The sequence below is a fragment of the Branchiostoma lanceolatum genome, chromosome 3 (genome assembly GCF_035083965.1).
Source record: "Branchiostoma lanceolatum isolate klBraLanc5 chromosome 3, klBraLanc5.hap2, whole genome shotgun sequence".
In the NCBI taxonomy this organism is placed as follows: domain Eukaryota; kingdom Metazoa; phylum Chordata; class Leptocardii; order Amphioxiformes; family Branchiostomatidae; genus Branchiostoma; species Branchiostoma lanceolatum.
The window spans coordinates 11,270,428-11,276,433 of record NC_089724.1 but is presented as its reverse complement, the minus strand read 5'-3'; positions in this window follow the sequence as shown (position 1 = coordinate 11,276,433).

Here is a 6,006-nt window from a genome sequence, read left to right as displayed (position 1 = left end):
CGAACCCACACATAAATTCATCCCGACATTTTCGCGGTGGTTTCATATTCGCGGTTTTCGCGGTAACCTCTTCAACGCAAACTTAAAACTACCGCGAAAATACTTGTTCTGTCTTCTGCCCACCTACCCCTTTCTTACAACTGCGAACTTAAAGACCACCGCGAATACTATTTTGCTGAGGCGCAGTACTAGTGTTTTAATCTGAATGTGATGCGCCATTTTAATTCTGCACCCCTTTCCCGCTCAGTTTACGCTGACAGGTGCCCCTGCTTGCTTCTGGTACCCACATTGTAGGCGACGTATATACGTAGTTTGTGTGTTAGGAGCCACTTTCTCACAATGCCGTGTTTGTTCTCAGTTACCCTACCCGTCAGGACTGTCACGAGAACGCCAACAAATGGCAGCGACAGGCAAAAGCGCACATTCCCGCGGTCCGGGCAACCAGAAATCTCCATTTCCAGATGGGCCAGTCTCACAAGTTCGCACGGCGATGTCAGACGAACTTTTGCAAACCTCGCACGCCTACAAACACTACCTCCGTGGGCCACGGGACAATCGTCTACTTGTGATGTCTGCCCAGAGAATTTACAGCCTACAGCCCTGTCTTAGAAGGAACCATGCTGACGAGAACTTGGCACCAGTACCGCTGTTGAGACATGACTTAAGAACAATGCATGACGGGAACGTGGGAACAACAGAATAGATCCGTCCATTGTCCCTGTCTGTAATCTCCAAGCAGATCCACCCTCTCTCGCTGACTGGACTTTCTCTGGCTAGCATGTACGATTTTCGCGCCCGGTGTGGATCTGCTTGGAGATTACCTGTCTGTACAAGGAGGTCTCTCTATAACCTCCTGGGTCTGTATCAGTTGTTATCCACGTTGTATAAAAACATCACTAATACAAAATGTGGTAAAATGTAGGGTGCTGATGGTAGGAATATGTCCCGAGCATGCGTAGGTTCTATCGTTCAAACATGATGGGTAAAAGCAATTCTTGGCACTTTGAAAATCAAGATTGCGCAAGAGAAATCTAAGTTCTACCACCCCCTCCCGCTAAAAAGAGAGCTAGTGGCAATGTGAAGAATCCCTCGTTTGTTGACGCTACAAAAGTACACAGTTCCTAGCACTAAAAGTACACCGTCCCTTTCAATGTTCTCCCAGCTCATCCGGGGACTACTACTGGTGGAAGAGAATGACATGCATCACGCTTTGTGAACAATGACATTTAAAAATGTCTGGGGCATGATGGGATATCCTGGCATAAAGCCATTATGACCACTGTTGTTTCTCCTTAGGCAACTGCTGAGTCTTTGAGTGAATGACGTTTCTTTTCACGTCTTATTATCATCATTATGCGTACGCCCCTCACAGGGGGTACGTGCACCTTTACGTAAGTACTATTATTTTGAGTGTTGCACGAAGAAGTGACTAACTCTGACGGAAAATTACGACGTCTTTCCCCGAGGGATCTCAGTGGCGTCTGGGGTGTCGTTAAACTTGATCAAGTTAAGATGTGGGCTTCTCACGGCGCGTGCTTGCAAACTCAAAGTTATTGCCACGGCTTCCCCAGGTATTCCTTAACATACGCAGCTGTTTTCATCTCATCTCTTTAGAGGACGATTTAGACTAAATCAAGTGTGATATGGTGTGACGTCTTGTGTTCGTTGGCAAGGCTCTTTATACTGGAGAAGAATAGAAGACTGATGAGTCCGTGAATTGGAACTGACAGCCTTTCAGACCCCGCGAGACATTGCGAGACCTCACGATACCAGAGGACCGGATCAATGTCGACAGAGCGCTGTCCGTGAACTTGAAGTGATACTGAAGTGTTATTTTAATCGGTGCCAGAATTAGACGAAATTACTGCATGTTGTTGCACGAGGGATCATAACACGTTCAAAGTGATCCATCCTGACAACTGGGTACCCGTGCGTAGTGTGCTCCGACATACAGAGTCTTGTACTGGCACCACAATACCGTTGCATCTGCCAAACAGTAATGGCAAACAAGATTGCTGGATTGGTATGTCGGATCGTTTTTACAATGCTATCATCGTGCAATGGCCATCGCCAAGTCTGTCACTTTTACTCCAGCAGTCAAATGGTCTATTTATATTATCTTCCCATCTATTTGCATGTGTGAGAAGGAAGCCATGTTCATTAGAACTCAATTGGACACGACAGCCTACAACATGATAACTTTTCTTTAAATGGCCGAACTGTTCCGCTGCTAGACCGAGTCCAAATCGTTTATGGTTACTGTTAAGTGTCCAGTGTAGGCGGGTGTAAACACACTTGCCGACGCATCTCTCTGCTACGTCTTAAGTGTACCGTTACAACCTACCATGTTTATGGTACAATAAAGAGAAAATGTGATGCTTTAGGTATTCTCTTTTACGCTTGTGTTTATTTTGAATTTCAGGGAACTGGCCCTATGTGAGTGAGTGAGTGAGTGAGTGAGTGAGTGAGTGAGTGAGTGAGTGAGTGAGTGAGTGAGTGAGTGAGTGAGTGAGTGAGTGAGTGAGTGAGTGAGTGAGTGAGTGTGAGTGAGTGAGTGAGTGGGTGGGTGAGTGGTTGAGTGAGCGAGTGTGAAAGCGAATGAGTGAGTGAGTGGATGAGTGAGTGTGAGTGAGTGAGTATTTTTATTAGTTTCTTCTCCATGCACAGCGTATATATCCTGTTCAAAATCGAGGGCGCACGCAAGTAAACGCAGAACTCATGTTTCCCTCTTTGCTGTGGATTTGCCATGTACACGGCAATGGTGACACATGGGATATACACGGTTGTAGAGTGTAAATCACTGCAAATGAACTTGTAGGCGTGGGGCTCAGAGGGTGTGAGCTAGTAGTTACAGCAATTATCTAAGGACATCATTTCTATTCAAGGCCGACATTTGATAACGTGGGCTGAGGTTAAGGTCACTAAACAAGGTGAAGACGGAAATATCTGTGGGTCTGTATTAGATAATGGACTCATAAAGCTTTGTTAGATACACGCGGGAGAGATTACTTAAGTTCCCCTCTCACTTGACCCGCGGCACGCTGGCGGCGTCGCTGCGTCCTAAACTGGATTTGTGTTACCCTTGACTTTATAATGGGAATATCATACAAAACGAACAAGTATGACCAAAAAGAGAACAAAACACACAAAACTTAAAAAGATTCGTCGATGAAATTTGTTGAGTGCTTTACCAATTCGATCGGCCGCAGCGACACCGCCAGCGTGCCGCGGGTCCAGTGAGAGGGGGGCTTTACACTCACTGTCCATAACTCTCTCCGTGATGATAGCAATGTCATACACGTCTGTAACTACGTTCTTTCTTTCCTTTTTTGCTGTTTCCTCATTCTAAAAGTTCACAAGCTTCAGCCTTCTGCATTTCCCAAGATTTTCGGCTCCCCTCTCCGTCGTGTCATAAACCGTTTTATTCACATCATTTGAGACTCTAAGTCAAAAAACAGTGTCTTTTTTTTTCACCAATCAACAAACTGACCCAATGATTGACAGGCACGCCAGGCGATCGAAAGCCCTAACGTTAACTGCCGTCTGAGCTCAGTGACAAGTGCTTAATTGGTTATCCGATACATTTTTACTGCAGCATTTTGAAAGTGTCAAGTCACGTATGCATGTTCAGTGGTATTGGGGGTATCATGTTGTTGAAAAGGTTAGCCGGGGTCAGCGACGTAAAATCGACCATGCAGGCGGTTGGCTGGATGGGACTCTGGGTCCTGGTGCGGAAATGACAGCAGCACATTATGAACTGACGGTAGTATACAACTATACCAAAACCTTCCTTTGCCATTGAAGTACCTAGGAGTTTGGCTGGACATATGTAGTGTAACCCCGACTGGGTTTATAAGATATGGCGTGTTGTATCCTTTCGCAGTTGTTTATTTTGGTGTCTGTCTATATTTGCTGATGACTAAAGATAGTCGGCGGTCGGAGGGCAACAGGTCAGGACCGCTTTTCCCAGAGTTCCTTGAGGAAAAGAGGTTCGTAAAGGGGTTTCCTGCATGATGTACTTCCCCCCTCTTCATAAATTTGACACAAATGGCATGTCTTTGATAAAACATGTAATGTTGAGGAACCAATGCGTTAAGGTTTGGGTGACAACAAAGCGAGCAATTAAAAGAGAGTTCTAGCATTCTTCAAGAAAACTGCAGTTACGACATAATCTGTTATATATAGGTTATAAATAGAGACTCAACTTTTCTACACAAACCAACACTTAAAGAATTGAGACTTATCTCAAATGTTCCTGAAGTTCTATGCTGTGTTCAAGTTTCACTTCAATACGTACAATCTATACATGTTTTTTCTATCGTAACTACCATTGGCTTAAAACTCGAACAGAACATACACGGATTGTTGCATAGAACAATCAGTTGTAGCTTTCTAGTGTTTTAAAGGTTAATCTTGCGCGTCATCTCCAGTAAAATATACGTTTTATGGCCAGTGTGCCATTTAAGTGTCTTTAGTTTACCTATGCTTCAGTGTGTAATTGTGAAAACCCTTGTGGTGATTTGTTTTTTTACAGGGTTTGACTAAGACTAAATTACACAACATGCCATGCCAGCCCCTGAATACCATCAAACGCAACCATTCCTGGCCCTGGTGCAGAACACCTTCTTACACACAAACATTCCTTTCCCCGGTGCTGAACACCGTCTAACACACAAACAAACCTGTCCCTAGTGCTGAACACCTTCTCACACACAACCATGCCTGTCCCTGGCGCTGAAAACCTTCTCACACACAACCATGCCTGTCCCTGGCGCAGAAGAATACCTTCTTACACACAACCATTCCTTTCCCCGGTGCTGAACACCTTCTCACACACAACCATGCCTGTCCCTGAAAACCTTCTCACACACAACCATGCCTGTCCCTGGCGCAGAAGAATACCTTCTTACACACAACCATTCCTTTCCCCGGTGCTGAACACCTTCTCACACACAAACATGCCTGTCCCTGAAAACCTTCTCACACACAACCATGCCTGTCCCTGGCGCAGAAGAATACCTTCTTACACACAACCATTCCTTTCCCCGGTGCTGAACACCTTCTCACACACAAACATGCCTGTCCCTGAAAACCTTCTCACACACAACCATGCCTGTCCCTGGCGCAGAAGAATACCTTCTTACACACAACCATTCCTTTCCCCGGTGCTGAACACCTTCTCACACACAAACATGCCTGTCCCTGAAAACCTTCTCACACACAACCATGCCTGTCCCTGGCGCAGAAGAATACCTTCTTACACACAACCATTCCTTTCCCCGGTGCTGAACACCTTCTCACACACAAACATGCCTGTCCCTGGTACTGAACACCTTTTTACACACAAACATTCCTTTCCCTGGTGCTTAACACCTTCTTACATACAAACATTCCTTTCCCCGGTGCTGAACACCTTCTCATACACCAAAATAGTGCCGAACACCTTCTCACACACAACCATGCCTGTCCCTGGTGCTGAAAACCTTCTTACAGAAATATGCCTGTCCCTTGTGCTTAACACCTTCTGACACACAACCATACCTGTCCCTGGTGCTTAACACCTTCTCACACACAACCATACCTGTCCCTGGTGCTTAACACCTTCTCACACACAACCATGCCTGTCTCTGGTGCTTAACACCTTCTCACACACAACCATGCCTGTCTCTTGTGCTTTATACCGTCTAACGCATAAAACATGTCTGTCTCTTGTGCTGAAGACCTTCTAACACATACAACACGTCTGTCCCTGGTGCTAAACGCCTTCTTACACACAACCATACCTGTCCTTGGTGCTGAACACCTTCTCACACAGAACCATACCTATCCCTGGTGCTGAAAACCTTGATACAGAAACATTGCTGGCCCTGGTGCTGAACACCTTCCCAAACACAACGGTGCCTGTCCCGGGTGCTGCACAACAATCTCACAGACAACCATACCTGTCCCTTGTGCTGCACACATTCTAACACATCAGCAAGGTTACCACATATATCTAAGCTTGAC